The following is a 26,591-nucleotide window of genomic DNA, read 5'->3' as shown; positions in this document are numbered from 1 at the left end:
GGGAAGAGTCAACGCGCCTGCAGGATTTAAAAGAGACAAAAATCCAAGTAGCAGCAGGTTTAAGTTCCCGGGCGACTCGCGTCTCGCCCGAGAAAAACAGCTGTTTGCTGGCTCTGAACGCCGCCGGGGCTGTTTGTACACAACTATGAAAAGGGGGACAGGCGGCTCGCCCTGGAGTGCGAATCTAATTTGAAATGTAGCAGGAGTGAAGCTCGCCCACTTAAAAACCCAGTTTCTGATTTCTTTTGAAGATAGACAGGAACATGGGCAGGATGTTTATACAGCGAAATGTAAACATCTTCTCAGGGGTTCTTTAATAAAAAGAAATCAGAAAGAAAAGTCCCTGGTAGTTCGCATAGAGCCCCTCACTGCGCCGTATAAAATAGCGCCCGTCGCCTGATTTGCTGCCGGGTTAGACTTTTGTTGTTGTTTGTTGTTGTTGTGATATAAATATGTGTTGATTTTTTCAGCTATGCCCAGACTTTGATCCTCAGAAGTAATGGAGCTCTCTCTCTCTCACACACACACACACACCACATGGGGGGGGGGGAGGAAAAGGAGGGCAAAGCCTTCCTCAGACCCCCCACCCCCCAAAAGTCTGACCATCTTTTCCTCAGTAAAGCTGTCACTCACTAATCAAGGTAAGTCACTTTAAACTTTTGTCACCTTCTTACCAGGCGCGCGTGGTAACTTTTGCACAATGAAGCTGTGAGAGGGGCTTGTGCGGAGGGCCAGGCGGGGGGGGGGGGGGGGGGGGTTGGCTTTCACAGTTCATCGCTAGAAACTGAGCAGATGTGCTGGCTGTTGCCGTTTTCTTTCTTGTCAAGATGGGGGGGGGGGGAGCAAAGGCCAGATAGTACGAAAAAAACCCAACTGAGTTTGTGCTGCTGCTGCTGCCTGTTCTCGGCTCTGCAAAGTATCTTACCCGAGTGAAAGGCTGAAACCCCCTCCGCCGTCTCTCCTTCCTCCTTTAACTCCCCCTTCTGCCCAGATTCGCTTTTAAGGGTTTTATGATAATTTAATTCCTTTTAAAAGAAAGATAGATAGTGATCGGGTTTCCAAAATCCCTGTTAACGTTATTTGCAGCCAGTCGTTACTAGCCTCGAGGGCGCCTGACACATCTGTGATACCACCAACAGGGATTTCACATCAGGATTTTTTTTTTCCTCTCCTTCTTCTTCTTTTCCCCTTGCAACACTCCGAAGCAATCTCCAGCGTTTGCAAGGGGGAGCAGAACGTGTGTTTCCCCGGGAAACAAGCGCATTTCGGGACTTTTGCAGCTCAGTTCAGATCTGTCAGTGTGCCTCGGTATATAGTTGTGTGCAACCGGCCCTTAAACATGCTAACAATACAGAAAAGTGAAGCATCGATGACACGTATGTACTGCAGAGAAGGATTTTCTGATTGGTATTTCACAGCCGGTCAAATGCCCTAAGCTGCGAGCGAGAAAGAAAGCTCTCTAGTAAATAGCTTGGATTCAGGGCCTGGATTGCAGGATAATCCACATATAACTGCAATGTGTCAGGGGGCTCTCTGTTTCTATGTGGCCTTCTCCCCACTCCCCCGGCTATAGAAATACGGTGAAATGTTCCCATAAATTGATATTATACGGAGGAGGGACCATCTCCCAGCGCAGAAAATCCCGTCCCACATCTCCATCTCAAAGCAGGAAGACACATGGTTTAAAATACCATTCTATGCCAGAAAAAGCATAGAGCAAACAGGGATAACAAATCGTGTGTTGTTGCTTAGTTAAAAAAAAATCAGACATTTCCCCAGCTCTTCCTTGGTGAGCATATGCTTTCTCTGTTTACAGATCCCAAATGTATAATGCAAAATAACCTTCTTAAATCAGCCTTTAATTTTCTTACGAGCCTGTCTAACCTATTTTTCTCCATTGCAGCTATTATGTTAAAGCTCAAATTATTATTTGTCTTGATTTCTTTAAAATATGAAATCGCATTGTAGATACTTTCCTCCCTCTCCCTCCCTCCCTCCCTTCCCCCACTTTGCTTGAAAGAAATATAAAGAATGAATTTGGAAATTAAACAATTCAGAACCCAGATTATATATGTCAATTCCAGAATTCTAAACAAGGGATGCAATGTATTAAGATCTTTTGCAACTGTTTTTGGGGTGCTGATAAGGACACATTAAAAATAAAATTCTGCCTTTACAGCTTGCATTGCAGTTCAAGTTAAAATGTTGGTGGTAATTTACATGAGGAAGTATGTCCACTATTGTATCAGGAAAAAACAACAACAATCACCTGGAGCAAACATGACGCTTGTTTCAGTGATCTTAACGAAACAATTTTCTAAAAAATAAAACAATCTTTTGCTTAATTGTTTTCTTTGTTTCCCCCAGTGACTTTTGGGAGTGTGAAGATTTTTTTCCCGACGTATTTATCTGGTAAACTTAAAAAAAACATATAATCTACTCCGTATTTCATAGGCCTAGCTGTGGGAAAGGAAGAAATATTACATCGTTTTATGTAGTAAACTAACCAGTGTATTTAGTAAATAACAGATTTTGGGAATAAAGGCCAAGACATGATTTATTGTATCTAGCACAGAGATTTTATTTTACAATATATTAACCCTCAGTGTCACTCTTATTATGGACTGAGAGGACCATGTTGTTAGGTAACTTGTTATCTTCAGTGGTTTGTTGGTTATAAAACGTCAAAATTATTCAAAATATGGTCAAGACCCCGATTCTTAAAGGGCAAATAGGATATGTCTTAAATTCCTGCTCTAGAAAAACGTCAGGCTGGTGATTCATGTAGATAGATATTTCCCTGCATAAAACAAACAGAATAAAATATAAGATCCCCCCTCCTCATCTGTGGCCCCGTCAGCAAAATAAACTAGATGGGGAAAATATAATTTGGAGCAATTATTGTCTTTTAAAATATGTTGCTTACTTTGATGCAGATTTCACATCAGACGGTTGGGCTAAAAATCAGCCCCGTGGGCCTGTAATGTTTCTTTTTTTAAAAAAATAACCCTCTGTTTTCAAATTAATTTCCAAAAGACATTTTTTTCTCCTTTTTTTTTAAATCTGCAGTGCTTTGTGTAAAAATAGACAAATCTGAGCTTTCTTCCTTTTCCTGCACTGAAGATATTTTTACTAGCTAATTGCTTAAGTGAACTAGACTCTGCAACAAGCCAGCCTGTAATCCGAGTATGGAAATGTATATAGGTAGTATTGTTGTAAGAAGACTGTGCAGTTGGGTGCTGCTTTGCTAAGAGGCCCATGTGTTTATCCGAGCGCAGACCACCCATGGAGCGGGCAGAGGCACGCGTGCGCCCCCCTCTCCACTGCCCCTGCTTTTCATTAACACCAGGGACTTCAGTTGGAGAAGCCCGCCCCCCTACTTCGCTTTCTGGAGGCGATCGCCCAAACTCCTTGCTTTAGCCCCGTGCAAACTGATGCCTAAACGTTTACATAAGGTAGGAGGGGAGGGAGCGATGGGGGCTGATTCAACCAGCGGGTTACAGACGGAGGGAGGAGGGCATTTTGTTAACTTGTAAATATTCCAGCCTAAAAGGTGTTGACAGGAGGGGGCACTATTGGGGGGGGGGCGCTTCGGGCAGCTCATTGGCATCTCCTCTCTATAATAAACTGTCCAGAAGAGGCTCCTCCAGGGGGAAAAGCCCGAGAGACGCTTGCTTCCCATCCCACCTTTAAGAGCCCAACTGCACGTGTGCAAAGCAGATTAACCAGCGAAGATCTGGGCCAGGCTGGGGGGGAATGCAGAGCCTCAGGGCAGTTCTAGCATCCGCTGTTGCTATTATTAACGTTCGGACCCGGCGCAGTTTTGGGTCTCACGCACCATCCGCGTTGTAGCGTCTCCGGGTAGGAAAAAAAAATTAACAAAAAACCACCATCGCTAAAAGCACCGTAAGTGAGTTCATGCAGGAAATATGTGGCGGAAAAGACAAGCTTTCCCGGAGCGCCGCTGATTTCCCTGGAGACCAGCAAGGCAAGCGAGCCAGCGTTAGCAACCCAGCCTTGGCCACAAGAGGTTAAAGGCAGAGGGTAGCAGGCTATTGGGCGGGACAGGATTCAGATGCAGGTCCATGCCATGAGAGTGCAGCCAGGATATAACTAGCCACACAGTGCAGCATCCCTACACCCAGACATACATAAGCCATTCCCTGGTCCATTTCTGCTTGTGGAAAGTCCCCCCAAAATCAGGGCCTACTTTCATCCCTCCCCTAACTCTTATTGGTTTCAAATCAGCCCTGATCGGAATCTCTGACTCCATAATTGGTCTTTGTATTCATTCATCTAGAATGTGTGTTTCCTATCACACAACATATACCTATGCATATATAGGTCTACACACACGGGTGTGTACATCTGCGCCCTGACATATGTTATGAATGTATAAATATGGTTTTCATGAACAAAAGTAGACGGCCTCAGTAGGATATTATCCTAGATCTACACACACATCAGTGGGATCTCACAAGCGTAGGTTCCGAGTTGGGACTGAGTGAAATTTAGGGGAGCGTGAAGCTGGACCCCGAGTTTTGGGGCGACTTTGCACAAATTACCGCTGCTCAATTGTCGAACCCAGCTGCTGTTGGTTCTATTGGAGCATAAATGCGGCACTTAAGGCCTCCTGGCAGCTGTATGCTAGGAAGAAGTTCAAGCCTTGGTCAGAAAAAAGGATTGTGCTTTTTAGCTGCCTGGTCCCGAGGTTGCCCCAAAGCACACAGTTTCCATGACGTTCTTCAATGAAATATTTGACAACATCACAGCGCAGGAATTTACAGCCCTCTTCAGCGCAAGATTTTTGGGGAGTTTGCTGGCAGGAACAGTCCCTCAAACAGAAACCAGTTCCAGAGATATTAACCTTCAAACGTTACTATTTAGCTCCAAGACACAATCGCTTCCCACAGAGGAGATCTTTAAATGTCTCCGTGTATTTATATCTTCGCTTACGGGTGGGTAACTAGAATGCTTTCCTTTGAGCATTTTCTCGCTGGCTGGAACTCAGATTTGCGTAGCCTACCACGGCATAAATAGAGAGGGGAGGGAGAGATTCAGAAGGCGAACTCCGCAGCCTGCCAAGATGTTACTGAATTGCTAAGCTGCGAAGTGGCTGAGGTTGCTTCGCTATATATGGGCCAAAAAAAAAAAGCCTCAACTTGTTGCAAAGCCGAGAGCCAATCTCCGCACCCAACGGGAAATCTTAGCCCCCACTGAAGTAAAGGAGAGCAGCAGGATTTCACCTTTAGGTGACATTCTCCCAGGCAATTCTGCCCTCACTGAAATTCAGTGCGGTCGGGATCGGGCCCTGCCTTGAGACAGAATCTGTTACTTTCTGATAAAACGTGTTAGTCTCCCCTAGTCTCCATATACTGTACTTTCGGTAGATCTGGCCTAACCATCGTTAGATTCAAAAGAAGCTTTGTCCAGCACTCCCAGACTGGGGCAGTAGCCTCTGATTCTGGAGTGAAAAAGGGGCTTTATCGCTTCGATGCCTTTGCGGGTGTATCAGGTAGTTGGATGCAAGAGAAAACAAAGAAGAGCTGTAAATACTCTTCTATAGAAAAGGAGATTAGACTGAACCCAAACGTCTGATTCCTGCGACAGTCGTGGACAGGGTATTCTTATGGTCAGGTATTTGGAGGAAAGCTATTTTAGGTCGGATCTTGCAATCCTTTCTCAGGCAAAGTTCCCAGTGAGCCTGCAGCATCGGGTCTGTCTTGACTCTTGTCTGTTATCTCACCAGTCCCCAGCTTATTTTGTTTGATAACCCTCCCTTCCCGCGATCATTTTCTGCTCAGCCTGTAGTTAAACCAGAGAGCAGGATATTCCCTGTTTCACCTCTTGCAAGGTGACGCCGCTCTGGGCCATGTCAGCAAATCCGCTATTGAACCAACCCAAGAATCCCTTCAATACATTCATTATTGCCTAGGATTTTTGACGCTATTTTCAGAATAAGCCGCTGCATGAAAAGTGCAGTATTATTTAAAGAGAGAGGAATATGTTGACAAAAATAGGGTTAAAGTATCCTTTGGGAACAAATAAATATGTGTATAGATCAACGTAGCACACCAATAAGCTTATTTCTAAGGCAAGACGCGTTTCTAACCCCAACTAGTGTTATTAACCATACAATCGTCTTGCTCTGAGTAACTTGTTGTCCAGGAGAAATGTTTAGGTACCACGAGTGTTTCAGATAAGTAATCTCTTTTACTTTCCTATGTGCGCCGAAGGAAAATAATGCTGAAGAAACTAAACTGGTTTGCTGAATGAAGATAAAACAGCAACAGAGTCATTAGAAGGACAATTATTCTTGTAGCATGAACAACTTTAATCCTTTGAGAACAAGGATTTATAAACTGTATCTTCCCGCCCCCGAATTATGCTTGAATTTATTTTCAATGTTTGCCTTTATAATCAAAATGCATTTGAAATGCCCTAATCCAAATTTCAGGTGGTTGGAATGGCGCAAAAGTAAACGACAACATGCATCAAAGATAGAAGATTTTGATTTTATGTGACTTGGGAAAATAGCTGTATTTGTGGACAAGAGAAATAGTTTTAATTGTTGTGATGGTGCAAGAAACTTTTGTTTCCCCCTTTGCAAAGCTTACACCATTTTGTGGTTTAAAAAGTCCTGCTCTATAGTTAGAGTTTGGGACCGAAAAGAAAATACTGCTTTATATTTATTCACAGTTAAGCGAAGGGAGGAAAACCTTTTCTGTTATGCAGAGTGAAAAGAATTAATACAATATATTTCCATTCGATATAAGGGACAAGTGAGCGTATTGATTTTTCTACTAAATAAATAGCACAATGGGATGTAAAAAAAATATAAAATAACCAAATAGGTTACAGAAGTTAATTTACATGTACTCTAATTGCTCTCTTTGACATTAAAGAGTCTTCCTACTTTTTTAATACCTAACTGATTAATATCCAAATTAGTTCTCTCAATAAGTTACATAGTGTTGTCCAGAAGCACAGTGTGTTGGTACAATCATACGGAAATATCAATATGACTTTGAAAAGTTAAAGAAGATAAGGAGTTATATGAGCCGAAAAATAGATCCGAGTTTCTGATAGTTGAGGCGTTGGTTCAAAGTAGAAATATAAATCACCAAATCAGCTTAGGAGATCAACTGTGTGCTGATTGTCCATACCTAGAGAACATACCCGAATGTACATGTTTAGAACAAGGCGGCACCATTACATGCAAGACAATAGGGACTTCATTCACTGTTTCTCCGGCAGAGGTGGGGTGCGTATCGACTATTTGGCAGGCACAATCCGTGCCTTATTGTGAAACCTTATCCCGCCTGCAATCCTTTTGTTAGAGCCTTCTAACAGGCTTTTGAGCCAAGCGCCCTCCTCTTGTGGAGAGTCAGAGAGGTCAGTGGAAGAGACTAGAGCTACGTTAGAAGCAGGATGTTGGGTCCATATGTCCCATGACTGTCGATGAATCTCCTCCGAAGTCTGGCATCCTAGGGAAGAGATGTTCCTGGCGAACGACTTGGGGTCCCTGGATTTTTAGAAGGAAGCTGTGGGGACTCTTTTGGGGAATGCATTACAGCAAACGTTCAACTCTCTCAGCTGCTAATATGGGTGGGGAAGTCCAGTCTGGTCCCTCCAACAACAGCTAAAGAACCTTTCCACGCATTGTGTCCAATCAAAGCTCTCCAGTTACCTGGAACACAGCAGAAAGCCCCTTTCACTCCACACTCACAGGCTGGCAGAAACTATGTCTAGCCAAGAGGTTTGTTAATACCAAAAAAGTGTCAGTTGTGTCCCTGGGCTGACAACATTTCCGTGCGGAATGGAATGAGACAAACTCCCCTGAAATCTTATTTAAACCCCTTTCCATACTAGAATTCAAAGCCTACAAACAAATATTCCATCCTCCACTTCCCCTTCCGGCGGTTACCAACTAGAGTGTAATATAGAAAGAGTTTAGTATCCTTAACCCAAAGATGTGCGTGGGTTGATACAGAATTATACCTTTCCAATAAGCGGATACAATCACCTCTCTTAACTAGCTAAGGATAGTAACGTGTATTGAACTGTAATAAATTAATCTCGCACAAATACCAACATTTTAAGACAAATCCCAAGAGATAACCGAAGAGTTCGGACATACTTCATCCACTACGAAACCAAAGAATATCTTCAGACAGGAAGCCTTTGTATGAACTATAGGTAGCAGTCATCAATAGATGATTATGGCCTTCCAAAAAAAGCCACTCCCAAAACGCACATGTAAATAAATGCATGCTATAGATCTGCTATGTATAGTGAGCTTTTGTGCTCACATATCTATGGAGTAAAAGCAAGAAGAGATTTTCGACAAAATGATCAATCAAAATACATTTCAGTGCAAACTCTACCCTCAATGTCCTTTCCTATAAGCCAGGCTAATACAGATGCACATTGTTTATAACTGCCTTAAGGAAAGATCTCCATCTGAAATTCCCACTATACACAATTATCAGCAAGCAAGGCATCCGGGTGAGTTAGCCACCTGCTAAGAGAAGGCTCCTATAAATTAATCGATGATTTAACTTCCAGAGAACTAACGAATTCCCCTCCCTCCCTCCCGCCTTGTAGGTGCTAAATACAGCTCCAGGCAGCTCTCTGGCAAACTGTCCATAGTTCTCCAGCTCTCTAGGCAGAATGATAACCGCGTAGATAGCGACATGCATGCATCTTTATTGTCTGGTGGCAATAAGGAGGTTCTGCAATTCTTTTGCAATCTGATTCGTGAAGGCTTAAGCCTCAGTTTTCCAACGGATCCAGCCCTGGTAACGTCACACTAATTGCGGGGAAAGCGTATGTAAATATTCATCATATAAAGAACATTTATCATCAAGTGCCGTGCTAAAACAATGCCTCTTTGACGTGGTGGCATTGCCAGTGATTAGAATATGAAGAAATAAATAGAACAATAGAAAATGAAGATCCTAGACAAGGATGGCAGGGTCCTGTGTTGCAAATCCCCGCACAGGGGGAATAGCCTGTACTCCCTCTGCTATTCCTGTCAGTGAGGAGTTGCAGGGCTGGGTGCTCAGACCGTGTATCCACATACGTATCAGTGGCAATCCAGAGGCCAGTTTCTGCTCCCTTTGGTGCCAAGCGGATTAGGAGGCGGGGTAAAGTTTAGCCCTCAGAGTAAGAGACTCATTGACATCCGTGGTGTGGGCTGGATCCCCTCACACTTCGTTTCTCCTTCAAAGCATGTTCTTTCCCCCCTGCCTTACTGTGTCCATTGGCGAAAGGACACCAGAATAACTCCTGGTTTTTAAAGATTCCTTTAAATAGGCCAGAGGGTTAGGGGCAAAGCACATAATAAACCTCTCCCTGGACCCCATCCTGAACGCCACGATGATGCCCACACTTTCTCCGTCTGCAAAATGGGAATGGCAAGGATAAACTAGCTAGCTAGCTGTGCAGAGCTGGGGGAATGTAAAGCACTAGGGATTAGTCACTATTCTTTTGCTACAGTAAAGTTGGATATGTTTGGACGGATCAGTCAATGGTCACTTTGTCAAGACTCCATTTAACCCCGCCCCCTTTAATAACGGTCATCAGAAATGCAGGTAGAAATACTTTGCAATATTAGAATTAGCTTCCACCTGATGCGGATCCTGCACAGCTCAGCTAGGCAGAATTTGTGTTGAGTTTAGTGAGCGGTCTGCTTCCCCCTGGGATGCAGGATTGGGCCCCCTCCCTCAACCTAGTCTCTCTCTGACAGTGAGTGAAACCAGGGCCCCATTCAAATCCATGGCAAAACTCCCATTGATTTCAGTTGAGCCAGGATGTCACCAGTGTATGTATAGTGGGCGTAGGTCCATACACAGAGTTGGATAATATTACTCCGCCCCCACCGATAGTTAGGTTCACCGATTATAGATTATACCGCCAATTAACGTCTGAGGAGACGTGATTTTTACCTTCTTGTTTCCATAATAAATCTCAAATTTAAACTATATACAGAAATTAAGGCAAAGGAGGAAAGCGCTGGACGCCTATCTGCTGTGTAAACGATGCAAAACGAATTTTGACATCTCCTCCCTAGGCAGGAAAATACAATGTTCTCTTCTCCCCCTCCTTTAAGGCTAAGCAATTGTTTTTGGTGGACTCTATCCCAGCGCCTTAACGCAGAAATTATCTTCAAACTGGCCTTTTTTAAAAAACCTTTAACTTTCTCTTTTAGGTCAAGAATTGATTCCCATTTGTCGTTCTTCATTTAATCTGAATGGGCGAAAGCTTCCTGCTTTAAACGATTGGTCTGGTGGCGTTTTTCACCACAGTTTTAGCGTTTAATTATAATAGTTTTAGCGTTTAATTATAATTATAATTAATGTTATGGAGTCCCCACTGTGCTAACAAACACAAGTATATTAGAAGCAATAACCTCAGTCTGTATCGAACTAGAGCGGCGGTGCTTGTTAGAAATACAACAGTTTGGACAATCATATCGCTCATTTCCTATAAAAATAATCATTGAAACGGTTAATCTCCTTTTAAGAATCGGTTTCAGGCTAAGTATATATGCATTGTTTTTGATTAACACAAAAGAACACTCTAAGAAATTACACTCCAGGAAAAAAAATCCTCAAAGGATTTGATTGGGGTTAATTCAAATGGAAACATGAAATATAGAAAAGCAGATACACGAGTCTCTGCAAAAGACTGGTATTTGTTTCTGGAGTGACTTGTGCTCTGCAATAAAGCAGTTGTTTTCTCCATGAGTCCCTCTAATTATAGGGTCTGATAGATTAAGTTTTCCCATTCTACGTTTATATTCCGTGTGTTCCTCCGTCCGCGCCAGGCAAACTTTGTAGAAATTTATTGAAAATGCAAAATACCAACCCTTAAATTCTATTGCCTTCTCCTTAGTCACACGTTAATTTTTAAAATATCTCAGTGGTTGGAGGGCAAAACACTCAGGTCCTGACAGCTAATCTCCACATCAACTGCATCTCCAGTTCTTAAAATATGCCTCAGAAATATCAGTTTGCAGCTAATCCAGTTAAAATCGGTAAATCAAAGAGAGATCGCGGCAGAAGTGTAGTTGTATTGTTTTGTCTGTCTCAGAAAGCACTGCCTTAAACAACGGGATTTATATCTTAAAGGAATAAGAACAGTGAATGAATGATACATTAACCGTGTTTTACACTGTTTATTTTTCTGACATTCTGGGTATTCTACGATTAAAAACAAAAATCCTGAACATTTCCCACCCCCCCCCCCAGAGTAATATTATTTGAATGTTACAAATCATTAATTTAAAGCATCGTCGACGATCAGGAAATGTATCCTTTGAGCAGGGAGGTCCTGGATGAAATTGTTGTCCTAAAACATCTGCTGGGAGTTGTTTTAAAATGATTTTAGGCATCTCCGAGCGGAAGGTTTATGAATGTAGCTCTCAATTGTCGCATTCGTTTCCAGACATAGTTGTTAAAGCGACTATATGATCTGTGTGCAGGGAGGTTATACCACCTCGATTCACCGGGTTTCAAATCACCCCGAGCATTGAGAGAGCTTTTTCTCCGCCGAGGCTCAAACGAGTGCCGCCTTCTTTTCTATCCCATAGTCTGCAGCTTGTATTTCGAGCGACCATGGAGGGCGAGATCCCTCCTCTTTACCTATCTACTCCCAACCGCCCCAATCATTCTGAAACTTCCAACGCCAGGCTGAGAGATAAGGCAGAAAGTGATTGCAAGGCGGCCTGGGTTCCTGGTCTCTACAGAACAGAGCTCCCCGCAACCATCAGAATCAGCCACCCGGCTCCCGGTCGCTTTGGAATCTTATTTAAGGCTACGACGTTATATTACGCGGTGGAGGAACCAGCGCACTCGATTGAAGCGCGCGAGTCAGAGCAGAACCGAGCCCTGTTCCGTGCCACGAAAAGGACTGAGTTTGAACCGCCCCGAGCGAGAAACAGTTGCTCAGAACTGCCCCATAGCGAGAGCAGAAATCACAAGAAGGCAAATTGCAGCAGACACTTCTGTATGTCTTTATTGCAAAACCAACAGGAGGGTAAAATGCTAAGCACTTAAACCGCATCCAAGCCGTTGTCTATATAGCGATGGCATCTGGGGAGAGATTGTGTCCCATCCACAGAGGCATTCAACTCCCCTGATGGATGTTAAAGCAGTATCAAGTGCTTTGATTAAAACAAATATACGTGCGTTGTGAAATTAGTGTCAGAAAGGAGGGTTATAACATAGGGAAAGCGTTCCAGACTGCAAAGCTGTAAGAGAAGCCATGTGTTTGATTTGCACAGATTTCACTTAATTGAAAGAAGCCATTTCTCTGGAATGTTCTCCAAGGTCACCTTGCAACTGTGAAGTGTTTGAGTCATCTGTTTGAAGAAAACAACAGTATTTCCAAGTTCCGATGAATAATAGCGTGTGCAGGTAGATAGATTAAACACGTAGGGGCACAGGTAAATTTCCCTCCGAAACTGTAAAGGGGGAAGGAGAAAAGAGACCGAGAGCGAGTCAAAAAAAAAAGCCCCCGCATGTAAAACAACCAAATAAATACCGATCACCTCACTTCAGAAGGAGCAGTTTCAGTTGTTCCTTCTCTGTTTCTCTCCCCAGAGCCAGTAGTAAAAGCAGACCAACCTACCTAACCCAAAGGAACTGTCACCAAGAGCTTGAATTCTGCATACAGTGTTGAACCCAGAGCCTTAGATATTGTCTGAAGTTGAGGGACAAGAACGGAAAGAGACTGAGAACAAAGATTTTTTTTTTTAATTACAAGTTTCAGAGTAACAGCCGTGTTAGTCTGTATCCGCAAAAAGAAGAACAGGAGTACTTGTGGCACCTTAGAGACTAACAAATTTATTAGAGCATAAGCTTTCGTGGACTACAGCCCACTACAGAAGTGGGCTGTAGTCCACGAAAGCTTATGCTCTAATAAATTTGTTAGTCTCTAAGGTGCCACAAGTACTCCTGTTCTTTTTTTTTAATTAACCTACCAAAGTTTTGTTGTATAGGGATAGTTTGGCTGTGTGTGAATGTCAAGGGATATATTTTTTTTCCCTTGAGAAAAGTAAAAAACACCAAAATAGATTTTTGGAGGTGGGGGATCAATCTATATATCTATCTTTCTATATCTCTATAATGTACGTATTTTAGTATATATAGACATTGATTGAATGTCTCTATATATTTTAAAATACTTGTAAATCTATGTAAGGCAGAAGTATTGAGAAAGAGAGAGACATGTACACACATATTCATTCACACACTAAAGGCAAGCTAATATGCTCGCTGAAAGCAATGAGATGGTCTCTACATTCACTTTACTGGCTTAGTAGGTGGCCATGTATATTTTTGTTGAGTAGTGTTTATGTTCATAAAAAAGGATGAGATTACAAACAGACCACCGAATGCCCTGGATTTTGCTGCTGGATTGGTAAATTGTATAAGTAATCAGTTTCTGTGAGCAAATATGATTGTTGTAGTTTTCGCAGAAACACATTTGCATTATTTGGGGAGATTTTCTGTGTGTGGTTATTGCTGCTTTTGTCTTGCTCCAAGCTGTATAATATGTTTTCCATCAGCTCCTAAGAAAGACACAGTCGAGACAAGGACAGACTAGCTTTGGTGCTGGGATTGGATTTGGAAAATAACTGAAAGTGCACACGAAAGATGTATGAAAAGCACTCAGGTTTGCAGCGTGTTTGGTACAGTATCAAAGGGCCCGATTCTGCTTCGTCCCGTGGAGTAGGCAGGGCAGGATCGGGCATTTAAACACTCCTCAAGAGGCTCCCCCTACAGAGTTCCCAGTTTTCCATGATCACGGCTAACACATATTGGCACGTGGTCTTTGATGATCACACCTGAAATAGTAATAACTGTAGAAACCATGGGGTTGATAAATACAAGATCTTTTCAGGACTATTTCAAGCAGACCCTCCCCGAGATTATCATCTGCTCAAAAATCAGTGGCCTCGCATACCCCAAGATTTCCCTAACTTCGATGGCCAAATCGTTTGCCCACCCCCTTTAAATCACAATGGCAGGCAAAGGGCCCGATTCTGAGGTCCTTAGCCAGACACAGCTCCCACTGACCCCAGCAGGGGGTTTTACCCTAACTGCAGGATCAGGCTGTCGAGTCTAGCGGACTTTTCAATCAGTCACCATCCCTAAACATTTAGGACCACAGGGACTGCACCGAATTCGAATGTTTCTTCGAGATATTGGTACATGCGCTCGAACCAATGCATTTGATGGAATCTCTTGCGTGCAGATTACTTTTAATAAATAGGATTTTTACAAACTTCCCCTGTCCTCATCTTTAGGTACAAAATTAATTCCATGCCCACAAATTACGTCAGCCTTTTCCAGATAGGTATGTGTCTCCTTCGCTGGTTTCCTACTTTCCTTTTGTGCGGAAAAAGTTCTCGACAAGAGGACACTGTTAAAGGAAAGCAGGGCTGGGTCAGAGCAGTTTTAGATTCATATGTTTTATTACGGTTGTGTTTCCTCATGGACTAAACTACAAAGGAAAAACGAAGTGTAAACAAATCCCGTTTGAAGAGGATATTACCAAAAGTTCAGGAATGAGCGCGGAACGTTCGCAGGCCAGAATGTAACAGAACAAGGAACAACAAAAACATCTAAACAATAACCTCCGCATGCAAGAAACACGATTGCTTGGCCGAATTAAAGTTGCTGGTAGAACTTCCGCATTGGGTTTGGTGGCAGAGATGAAAGCGATGCCTGCTTGAGGTAGTGAACTTGTTAAAAGCCCAAGGAGTTAGACCCAATCATGACAACGGCGTTTTTAGCTGTTCTCTTGTATTCCTTAAGATTTTACCCTAAAGGGGGTTTCTAACTTCACTTGGTGCCAACGGTGCTCCTCGCTGGATGCTTCATTTGTGTGATCTATACCTGGTCCAGCCCGTTCTTTCAGGCATATCGCGCTAAAGTTTAGTGCCTGAGCAATACGTTATAAATATAGACTATGCCTAACGTGTTAAGATTTTTCTTTTTAAGGGTAGAGAAGCCAATACAAGATCGCCTGTTTTGAAAGATGCAGAAATCAGGCAAAAATACATTATAGACACAGGGGCCTAATTTCCCCCAAACCTGAATCACCTCGGCTGACTTAGCCCACGTTTTCAAGTGACGTTATCTGACTTCCTTTTAGTTTTGCTATTTAAAAAAAACGGAGAAGTATTTTCTCGTGAAACCTGCAATTTCTCCAGTTACGCCGGAGTAATAATTCCTCCCCATAAATCAAGAATGTATCAGTTAAACCCCAAACCACCATTCCGCCGGCATCTAGAAAGAGTTAAAGGATCGGAGAACGAATTCTCCTTTAAACTTGTAGCGTTTCAATCCTCTTCTGGTTTTCCTGAACGGGTTTATTTCAAAGTGTGTTTAACCGTGTGCGCAGTACAATTGGGCTGGGAGGTTTCCTGTTAATAATAAAAGCGCTAAGCAGCCGTATTGAGATCTAATAAGTGACCCCCCCCACACACACACACACACCCTTCCTAGCACCAGTATCTAACTATAGTGCATTCTAGTTCCAGCTTCCAGCAGCATTAGTGATGCTGTATACCCGCTGTGCAACTTGAGGCAAAAGCAGATGAAAGTGATGTCACATTAATGTCAGCCAACAACTCTAGCCCACACAGCCTTGATTGCTCTTATTAATCTTGCCAATTTGTCTGTCAGCACTTGGCTAATCCGTAAATAGCCTTCAACAGGTGCTTTATGCTTCTGCCACATCCTTGCTTCTCCCCTCCCCAATCAGCTTGCTTAGAGGGGGACAGTGACTTTCTCCTCTTGAACTGTGTGGTGTTTTTTTTTTTTTAAAAGAAAACTTTCAAGCTATTGTTTAGTCTGTGCAGGGGATGCTTTGGTTCTCCTGAAAGGAAGTCATGGCTCAGGGAGGAAATGTTTGAGAAACAATGGGGGATTACCTGCCTGCAATTTACATGCTGCTTTCACAAATTTGGCAAAAACACAGCTTCACCACAGCCTTCTCTTTTTGCACGGATCTCTCTCTTTTTGTACAAGGGATCGCTGCCTATATATTGCCTAGCTGAGCTAGACCCCATAGTAAACAAGGCTTTAAATAAAACGCGCAATGCTTAGGCGCCCTAACTGGTGACTCCTACCTGGTCAATTTCCTAAGAATGGTCTGGTTTCCATTTTAAATGCACATCCAGTTTGCTGATGCTCAAATTCTAAACACCAGTGGCTGATTCCACAGCCTGTTATTTGTTCTGACCTTATGTGCTTACTTGGTGCGGACAGTGTTTGGACAATACTCCCCCCTGAAGCCGTTTCTGCCCCGAAGATCATACAGCCTAAAGTTATGTTCCCTTTGCCCTGCGTGGATTTTATAGCCAAGATCAAGTAAAAGATCCCGACCAAAGCCGGAGCTAGGGAGAACACATTGTCCCCGAAGCAATTTTATCCCACAATTAAACTTAAGGTCAAATATTTTCTTCACTACGCTATCAGAAATTCCACCGTCTTATTATAGTGTATATTTAGCCATAAAATACGGGTTGTATGGACTCGAGGATTAAAATTATTGTGTTTGTAGGATGCAATCTTGCCAGCTCTGGGATTTAGCACAGTAATCTTAAACACTGGTTTTTACATGTCGGCAGCCCTGTCAACTAGGAAAGCTGAATCCAGAGCGCTTTACTCTTGCTACAAACCGATTGTTTTATTTCGCCTTGGCAACCGTTGCTTACGTTAAACGGTTCACACGTACTTTTTAAACACTTTACCTCGTAGCAACCTCCTGTTGCACCTTATCTGGAAAATGCCTCAGTTTGTGAGGATTAGTTTGACACGCTTGGCTTTAGCATCCAGGACTGCTGCTCGTTTTTAAAAGGCGAGGTTGGCGCTGCATTTCTCGGATCCTTTGCTCAGCGACAAGGGAACAGCATCTTTTAAAGTGGTCTCTCTACGGGATCGCTAAGAGACAGGGGAGTCACGAGGGGATGTTTCCAGGCACGTTTCCTAAGGTTTTGGATCATTCACTCTGAGAGCTTTGAGTCAGATCCGAAAAGCCCAAATCCGCGCATACAATAAAATACAACCCCTGGCTGCAAGTTCACGTCTTCACCTGAATTTCCTGTGGGTAGACGGAGCGACTATTTTCCAAGCAATTATTTTATAAAATAAGACGATTAATCCACCTGTTCTGGATTCGACCTGCAGTCTGAGGACATGTCAGGAAACGACTCGCAGCCCTGCACGGTGCAAATATTTGGACGAAAGACAGGTAGGAAGGATTGTCCAAATGTTTACCAAAGGCTGTGGATAGGCTGGGGATTTATAACCATGTATAATCTCTGCCCCCACACAACTTCACTAGCAGGTGCGTCTAGTTTCAATGTGACACATGCTGTGGGTGTGTGGTGGGAACGGGGGAGAGAGGAGACAAGTTACGACGCAGTTCTAGGCATCCTGATGCACTGTCGTCCTGAGCTTGCTCCCAGTGAAGTCAATGGACAATCTCCTGTTTACTCCAATGGCTACTGGATGAGGGCCAAAGTCAATTTCAATGATTCAAGGTCCCTGTTCGCAATTAAAACAATTACTGGCATTTTTAAACCCAAGCAATGCATCTGTTTGGTCATAACCGCTGAGAAAAGATTACAAAACTGGGCGTGCTTTTAGTCTTGAGAAAAGAAGACTGGGAGCGAGGGGACCTGGTAACAGTCTTCAAATATATTAAGGGTTGTAATAAAGAGGACAGTGATCAGTTGTTCTCCATGTTCCCTGAAGGTAGGACAAGAAGTAACTGGATTAATCTGCAGCAAGGAAGATTGAGGTTAGATATCAGGAAAAAACTCTGGTTAGATATCAGGATAGGTAAACTCTGGAATAGGCTTCCAAGGGAGGTTGTGGAATCCCCATCATTAGAGGTTTTGAAGAACAGGTTGGACAGACACCCGTCAGGGATGGTCTAGGTTTACTTGGTCCTGCCTCAGTGCAGGGGGCTGGACTAGATGACTTTGAGGACCTTTCCAGCCCAGCATTTCTACAAATTGTAACAAAATAATTGCTCTGGATTACTTAGGCCTATCAAAATATTTATCACAACACTAACTGCAATATTGTAATATAATTCTCTCTAAACAATATATGTTTACTTTCCAAATGATATGTTAGGATTCAAAATAGACCAGTTGGACAATAGATTGTAGGGAAAAATCAAGGCAAAGAGAGACTAAGGCCCAGATCCGCAAAGGTCTGTAGACTCATAACTTGCCATTGAAATCAATGGATGCTAGTTGCCTAAATACCTTTGAGGATCCAGGCCTGGGTGATTTGACCAATCATGCAGCAGGTCATTGGCGGAGATGGGAATAGAAATGAGCTCTCCTGACTCCCAGTTCAGTGCCCGCTCCTCTAAGCCATGCTGCCTGGAGAGCAATTATTTTGTCAGCATAAATGTATGTGTGTTTACTGAGAGAATCATTATGATTACTACAGTCATTATCATAGCCACATAGGAATTGTCATACTGGATCAGCCCAGCCCATCTACTCCAGTATCCTCTCCAACAGCAGCCAGTCCCAATGCTTCAGAGGGAGGTGCAAGAAATCTACCCATAAGCACTCCTATCAATCACTTGCAGAAAATCACTAGCATGCAAAATGAGAAAAATCAGCATAACATTAAGTCACTCCAGTCTGGCAATTTCCCTGGCCTCATCCCCCTGGTTCTGGTTTTGATGGTTTTACTCTGTGCTAGAAACACTAACATGAATTTAGCATGCAGCAGACTAGAGAGGATTTCAGAGGACGTGCTTTTTTTAGTAACAAACAGCAATCCTATCTGCTGCAGAAAAGCCTTTAATTCATTACAGCCTTGTCCTACCACAATTTGCTGACTGCTCAGATGGGTGGATACAATGGCTCCATTGTTGTGTCTGAGGGAGATCCCATAATTGCACACTGTTGATTAAACGGTATGTTTTCTATTTTGTTATCTGATTTATTTAAACGATTTTTCTAAGATAGGTTTTAAGGGGGGGGGGAGCTTGCCCTCATTGTGTTGACAAAATGAAGGAAAATGGCTGAATTATTTATTTATTATGGGAACTGTGCAGTTTTTCTCCAGAGCAGGGCTTGAAGAGAAAATATAGGAGAAGGTATTCAGAACTCTGTCAATTCAGTTTTTGTGCTCAGTGAAGTTTTAATGTATACTCAAGAAATTAAATCCTAGGTTAAATGCAAGTCTCAATGCAACCTCAAATATGGAATCATGCCTCTATAATAACCCAAACTAATCTGGATTTTTCTTTCTCTCTAAACTATGCATTAGCACTCACCTAAACAATGTTCTTAAAGAGCTTCCCAGATTATGCTGTTAGGCCATAGACCGACTCCAAGATATATAGCTGTGATAGTGCCACAGAGTAACAGTCTCACCTGCTTGGGTAAATGGACACATAAGACGACCCCTAGATCCTAGCCCTCATTGAAGTCAGTGGGAGGTATGGATCTGCATTGTGGCACTCCCTGTTAGTACCCAGCCCGGGGCCAAGGAAGCTAATGGATCCACCAACAGACCAAATTCAGTGGTGAATCCTGGTTACGTGCCACCTGAGGCATGTTGCACATCTTTCTAAGAAGACTGAAGTCAGTGGGAACTTTACTCTGGATTTCAGTGGGAGCAAGTGCAGGGTCTTCTATGGCGAATCACCAAGGTTAACTGTGGCTCTATCTTTATGGCAAGTGCGGCTGTTTTTCTGTAAACATCTGTCTTCGTTATGACAAATGTGGTTGAGCTGTGCCTGCTCCACAGCTTTCTTCACAACACAACCATGTATCCACCACATTCGTGCAGCGAATATTGGCCTCTACGACATGGCTAGGTTGAGGTAAGCGGCTTTGCATCGACCTAGTTGTGGAAACGTCATCACTTAAATTTGGCTCCCACCGACATAAGTGCCTCTCTCTGCGGAGTTAGTAACGTCCCCTCCCTGAGCAGCGTGGAGTCACGGTCAATGTAATGAGGTCACTGCAGGGCCAGTGCAGACGCTGCGTCGACTGTTACTGACTTTCAGGAGCTATTGCACAATGCCCCCACGCTGACAATCCAATCGATACAAGTGCTTCCGGTGAGGACGTGCACCGCCGGCACCAGGAGCCACCTGCACACACACAAGTGGTTTGATAATGGTGGCTGTATGCCGGCGTCAGTTAGGTCGACATAATTTTGTAGTGCAGATGTGGCCACATATCTACAACATTTCTTAACTTTAGGCCTCTATTACGTTCCAGAGATCTGTACATCAGAGGGGACGTGGCAGCCGGGGAGAGGGCCGGAAAGCCTCCCTGCATGGATCACCTCTTCCTTCACTGGATGGGCGATCAGACGTGTAAGCTGTGGTACCAGGATGTGGCCAGCACAGTAAGTGCACCCTAGGGCTGTCCTTCACAGTATGACTCTGTGGGTCATGTGGAAGGACTAGGCTGGGTGAGGAGGGCTGTCATTCACAGTATGACTCTGTGGGTCATGTGGAAGGACTAGGCTGGGTGAGGAGTGAGCAGGACAGGGTAGTGGGAAGACACATCATCCCATCACCCAATGGCCCAGCTGAATTCTCCATGGAGAGATAGTATAGCCCCCCAGCCATATTACCTTTTCTGCACCACAGGCATCTGGGGTGGGAACACAAGCCATGCTTACTGCAAGCCATGACATTAATGGGATACAAAGTTAGAAGTACTGTATCGATGCCTACAGGGGAACCAAATCTCTGTCTTACTTAGCCAAGTAATCCTACTGAGGTCAATGAGACTATTGCAAAACCAGTAGGATTTGGCCCAAGGTTAACTAAAGTAGAAACAAACTAGCTAGAGCTTTTAAATTCACTGAGTTTGGGTTGGAGACTGCAAGTGATAGTTTGTGGTCCAGAGCAGAGTGGTGGTTATATATATTTATTTTTTAAAGGGAACCATTGACAGATGGAAAGGTTTTTATTCCACAGAATTTTACTGACTGCTCTTCCAGGGAACATGCAGAATTTTATGGCCAAATTCTGCACTCGGTTTCCCTGGCGTAAATCCAGGCCTGGGGCTGTATTATCTTATCCGGTGATGCTGTGAAGGAGATGATCTGTGTCCCTGTCCTGTTCCCAGCCCACCCACCCCCTTTCGTTGCCCCAGGACTGAACCCTGAACCTGCAGAGAAACCTGCATAAGGCCTGAGGGTGACGGGGGGAAGCGGGGTGGGGTGGGGAGAGCAGAAGTCCCGTGGAGACAGCTGTGGCTGCTTCCACACAGGGATTTCAGGGAAGCAATCTGGGTATTACAATTGCCAGAGGAGCTCTGTGTACTAATAATATTGAAGTCTTTTAATATGGGAGGAAAAATATCTTTCTCGGAAGGAAAGGAAGTTGAGTACAGACTGGGCATAGGTATAAAGCTGTACAATGCACTCTCTCCGAATGTAAGATCATGGTGTATTTCTTGGTGTCACTTGTCTTACTGAGCTGGCTTGAGTTCTGTTAGAATGTGGATTGCTGAAAACTATTCCCCAAGCAATGAACAGTTACAGTCCAATGCATGAACCCATACAAACCATTTTCATTATAGCATGGAAACTGGGCGCACTGAGAGTCAGTCAAAAATAATTTGATGTGAAGTTTCTCTGAGAAATGTTTGTTTTAACTGGCATGGAAGGGCCAAATAACATGCCTTGTTCAAGAAATATCGGCATCAGAGATCAATGAACATGTTGCAGTGACAGACCCTGTATCTACACCTACATTACAGCTGTTTGGAAAATGTTTTTATTATTATTATTATTATTATTATTATTCCACAAGCCTCCGGGGCAGTCTCCCAGCACTTATGTGGCTGATAAATTATGTTCTCATTGACCTCGGCAGCAGCACTGGGCATAGATCCTGGAACTAGGGGTGCTACCGCACCCCCTGGCTTGAAGAGGTTTCCATTATCTGCAGCGTTTCCAGTTTGGTTCAATGGCTCTCAGTCCCCCCCCCATTATAAAATCTGTTTCAGCACTCCTGGCACTGGGGCAATATTTTCTGGGGCAACAATTAATTGCTCTCGAACAATTTCTTCACTGTATTATGAATATATTCCATATGGTCAGGCTACAAAGAGTTCCTCACTAGGGTCCATTTTTGATTACCTCATGGCACTAATTATCTGCAGTGCATTGTCAATGTGCATTTTACAAGTGTACCTCAATAGCAAGACTGTAGAACTGGGAGTCAGGCATTCTCATTTCCATTCTTCGCTCTGGCTCTGGGACAAAACACTTCACGGTCCCTGCGAGTCCATGAAATTTCCTCTTCTGTAAAGTGAAGTATTAATATCTACCTTGCAAGTGTGTTGAAAGGCTTAATGAATGAATGTTTGAAAAGCATGTTGAAATTTTTGGTACCTCACTGTAGAGTATTGAAAACTGGTTGGAGCAGGGGCTGTCATTTGCTAGGTTTTTATGTTCCCTGCACCATTAGGTCTCCAAACCACAGCCACAATATAAACAATACGTACTAATAAGGACGATGAGGTCTAAACTTAGGCTCATGTTAAATATACTGATTCAAATCTTAGTTCTTAAGATGTTGTTGAAGTTAGTATAAAATTTAAGAAAAAAAGAGCAGAGATGAAGACCTTCTGAAGCACCTTCTATAGGCATCCTGAATTATTATTACCACCTTGATATTTATCAAGTCTTTTTTTCCCCCACACCTAGTTTTCCTTTATTTTCACAGGGCTTAAAGACCAGATCTTGCACTTGCAAAAGACAATGCAAAACATCTCTTGTCTTCAGTGAGTGCAGGTTTAGGTCATATTGTGGATAAGGGGGAATACTGCAAAAAAACATTTACAAAATTTTGAATGAAACCCACAAGTTAATTCCAGCGGCCTTTGTGATCGGCAGTGTTGTCTGCTAGACAGACCACTAGACTGGGACTCAGACTTGAATTCTATTCATGTCTCTGCCACTGGTCTGCTGGATGACCTGGGGCAAGACACTTCGCTGCTCTGTGCCTCAGTTTCCCATCCCTAAAATGGGGATAAATGCTGCAGACTCTCCTTTGAGGTCTATTGATGAAAAGCACTATATAAAAGCTAGGCATTATTATTTATTCACTTCCCAGGAACAATTGTACCAGTGGAATTCTATTTGCAAGAATGCGCCTTCCTGCTGAAGATGACGTGTTGCCCTTCTACAGGTGTTCTTCTCCGCTAAATGCATCAAGACCCTGATCGAATGCCCACCTGAAGTCACTAGGAATCTTTCCTTTGATTTCAATGAACATTAGATTAGGCCCTATCGTCAAATCCCTCCTCCTTACCCGCTAGTTTGTGAGTTCTAAAATAAGGCACCTACATCCAGATTTAGGCATCTGAACATCAGGTCATCATTTAGAGGTGCTGGGCACCCACCACGGCTAATGAAATGAATGGGAGACAATACCTAAATATGGATTTAGGTGTAAAATTTTCAAAAGCACTTTAAGTGACTTAGGAACCTGCTCCATTTTTAGAAGTGAAAGTCAATGGGACTTAGGTTCAAAAGTGCCTATGGGCCAGACTTTTAAGGGCATTCCCATTAGACTTCTGAAAATCCCACCAGTTGCCTATGTATGTCTTTAGGTGTCTAAATACCTTTAAAATTCTGGCCCTCTGTCACTTTTGAAAATGGGGCAGGCTTCTAAGTCATTTGAAAATGTTACTTTTGGTGCCTTAAGTTAGGCACCCAAGTTTGAAAACTTTAGCTTAATACAATTTCTTGCCTTACATAGCTCAAGAAATATTCAGCGCGCTAATATCGGTTGCATGGAGCCATGCTTATGTCATTACTTTAAGTTCATTTAGCTATGGTTCTTGTTAGCTACTTGATTATTGCATGAGGTAATATAGTTACACAGGGTTTGCCGTGATTTAGTTATTCATTTCAGTGATGCATAATATAAAAAAAGGATAAAACAAATTGTCTCCATAAAAACAGAAAGCCAGCAATGGTTTCATGTCACATTTTAGCAAAAACATCTGTAATTGTCCCCACTCACTGAATGTGAAGCATTAATGGTCATCCTCCACTAAACTCAGTTTCAGCTCTGCTGTGCATTAGGGAAGGAAAAGTTAACACAATCCCAGACAGAAAGACATTGAAACAAGCTGCCCTTTTCTCTTCTTGTACTTTCATAATTCTGCCACAAACCGTTTTTCCCCCCTCTTCTTTACAGGTTTTTGGCCAGCCATCTTGACCTACTCTGAGGAATTTTCGTGCATGGGGCTTTGAATTTGCAAGCGTGCTGTGTATATAATCTTTCTCTGAAGATCTTCTACAGTATAGTAATAGAGAAAGAATGATCGTATGATACGCTGCCCAAAGAATATTCAAAATGCACAACTTTTAGCTTCAGCCAATGGTGGTTATCAAATGGTAGTTGAACTACATATATAGGTTTCCCTATTTTCTCTGTGTAACTATGGGGCACAAGGGTCAGTTTTATTTACCATTGCATGACTCCAGTTTTACCTCAGAATGACTCTCCTGGTTTCAGTAGTTCATACTGGGCTTGAGCTACTGGTAGGGATAGCAATCTCATCACCTCAGTGGTGCACATTTAGGGTGGACCTGTGGGGATTCTGGAGTACTAACTAGGCCTCCTTTGATTGCTGGGCAGACCAACCCAGCCTTTTTAATGCATACTCATCAACAAGGACAGATCACAAATAATGGGTCATCCCCTCACTAGTGGGAGTGGGATGGTTGCCCCTTAATCCACTACACTTCTGTTGGAATATCTGTATAACAAGATGTTGTATGTTTCTCTTCCTAACTCCTAGTGTATATTGATTGTATCAGGCTGATAATGAGATGAGCCTCACTAATTGTAATGCTAAGTTGCAACCATTTTTCTTCTCAGAGATCTGTGAGTATGGAGGGCCTGGGCTCACATATATGCACTGACATCCTCCCTGTTCTCAGTTGTCTGGAGAAACTGCTAGATTGAGTTTTTGCAAAACAATATGCAGGAGTGATAAAGAAACAATTCAATATTTATTTCTGCTAGGCTCCTAATAGACCTCTTGTATGCACTCTGGCATTTGCTCTTTATTACCCTTTCTTTGTTAGTTTAATCTTGTTGTACTGAATGCTTAACTACTTTTTCCTTTCAGTGCCTGTGGAAATAAACTCCATGATTTAATCAAATTCCATGTCTCAGAGATTTTTCAAATTTGTTGCCATGACCATTAACGGGTTAGGTGAGAATTAGCATAATCAGTTTATAAATGAGAAGACTGGGGTGCAGACATTAAAGGCCACATTTAAAACAAAAAATGGCCTCGAGTTATATACCTGAAATGTTGCACTCATGGTGAATGGGGAGAAAGGGACTGAGAGATGGTCTCATGCATGTATATAATTATGCTTTTCATTTACATAGTTTTTTTTCATTCACGCATCTCAAGGCCTTTTATGAACATTAATTACAGGTGTGTAAATGTCATTAGCTCTTTATATAGATGGATAAACTAAGGGGCAGATGTATTAAATAACTTTCCCATGGCTAAAAAAAAAGGCAGTGGCAGAGTTAGGCGTAGAACCAAGGAATAAGACTGGGGTTCTAATTTGAAGATCATCACCTTTGAAGATATACACCTTGGGTATATCTTCCATGTCAAGGCTGAAAAGTAGTGCCACATATTAGAGATGTGGAAGATGGATGATGACTTTTGGAAGATTCTTGGCCGTAGGTGCACTGATATTCTGCAGGTCTTTAGGACTTTTACTCAGCAGAGGTTGATCTGACTTCAGTTTGGTTTAAGTTACCAAAGTTACCCACCCGATTAAAGTACAGTTCATAATATGGTCTATGGCTAGCTCTTTCTTTGATAATTCCTTTTTTCCCATTTGTTTATCTCAAGGAACTGTGCTTTGTTTCAGGCCCAAACCAAAAAGTCTTTCTACTCTGTTCTCTCCTTGACTTGTTGCAGATGTATTGAAATAAATCTTTAGAAAGAACAAACCTTCGTTTCCTCTCTCCACCTGATGCAGTCACAAATTCCAGGAAAGAAAAATAAATCACAATCTTAGCTCACAAAGTCTTGGATGATACCATGTCTACTTCTGCAGTCCACCATTCAAATGAAAATGTGCCCATCACCTCACAAACTAGAGCATCAGCCTAAAATATCAAATTCTAGCACACAAACACACCAAGCCAAAATAAAGCAAAAACACATTCCCTTGAGCCAGAAGGGATTTCTAGAAGGCCAGCTAGTCAATTCTTTTGGATCTTTCCCAATAAAAAATGGGGGCTCTATGTGATCTGATAGTGGGACACAGACCTTATAAGCACTAGCTCCCTGTTCTGACTGGCCGAAGTCAGCAGTGACCAAAAGTCACTGAATATATGAATATTGTTGGTGGCCTGTGTGAAATGAGTTGAATGGGTGTGTCTCATTCCAGTTCCCAGTGGAAAGAAATCGACACCACAAGAATGACTATGGCAATTGTCAGCCTAGTTGTAAGTCCCAATAGAGAGACTAGTGACTGAAGGGGTATGAAGCTGGAGTTATCCTGGCATTCCTA

General features: G+C 42.8%; 1 long non-coding RNA gene across 2 annotated transcripts; it reads left to right on the top strand.

Annotated features, from left to right (window-relative positions):
* Positions 1 to 545: 545 nt before the first annotated feature.
* On the top strand, positions 546 to 25,178 carry LOC128848578 (uncharacterized). Of its 2 annotated transcripts, none has more exons than XR_008447072.1 (3): positions 546 to 641; positions 20,285 to 20,414; positions 24,235 to 25,178. It is a non-coding gene; the product is annotated as an uncharacterized LOC128848578 (long non-coding RNA). The 2 variants fall into 2 exon arrangements; XR_008447073.1 differs by lacking the exon at positions 546 to 641 and adding an exon at positions 18,610 to 18,966.
* The last annotated feature ends 1,413 nt before the right edge of the window (positions 25,179 to 26,591 follow it).

This window comes from Malaclemys terrapin, chromosome 14, assembly GCF_027887155.1.
Source record: "Malaclemys terrapin pileata isolate rMalTer1 chromosome 14, rMalTer1.hap1, whole genome shotgun sequence".
NCBI classification, from domain to species: domain Eukaryota; kingdom Metazoa; phylum Chordata; order Testudines; family Emydidae; genus Malaclemys; species Malaclemys terrapin.
Note: the sequence above shows the minus strand (reverse complement) of the source record. Positions and strands in the feature narration are given on the sequence as shown.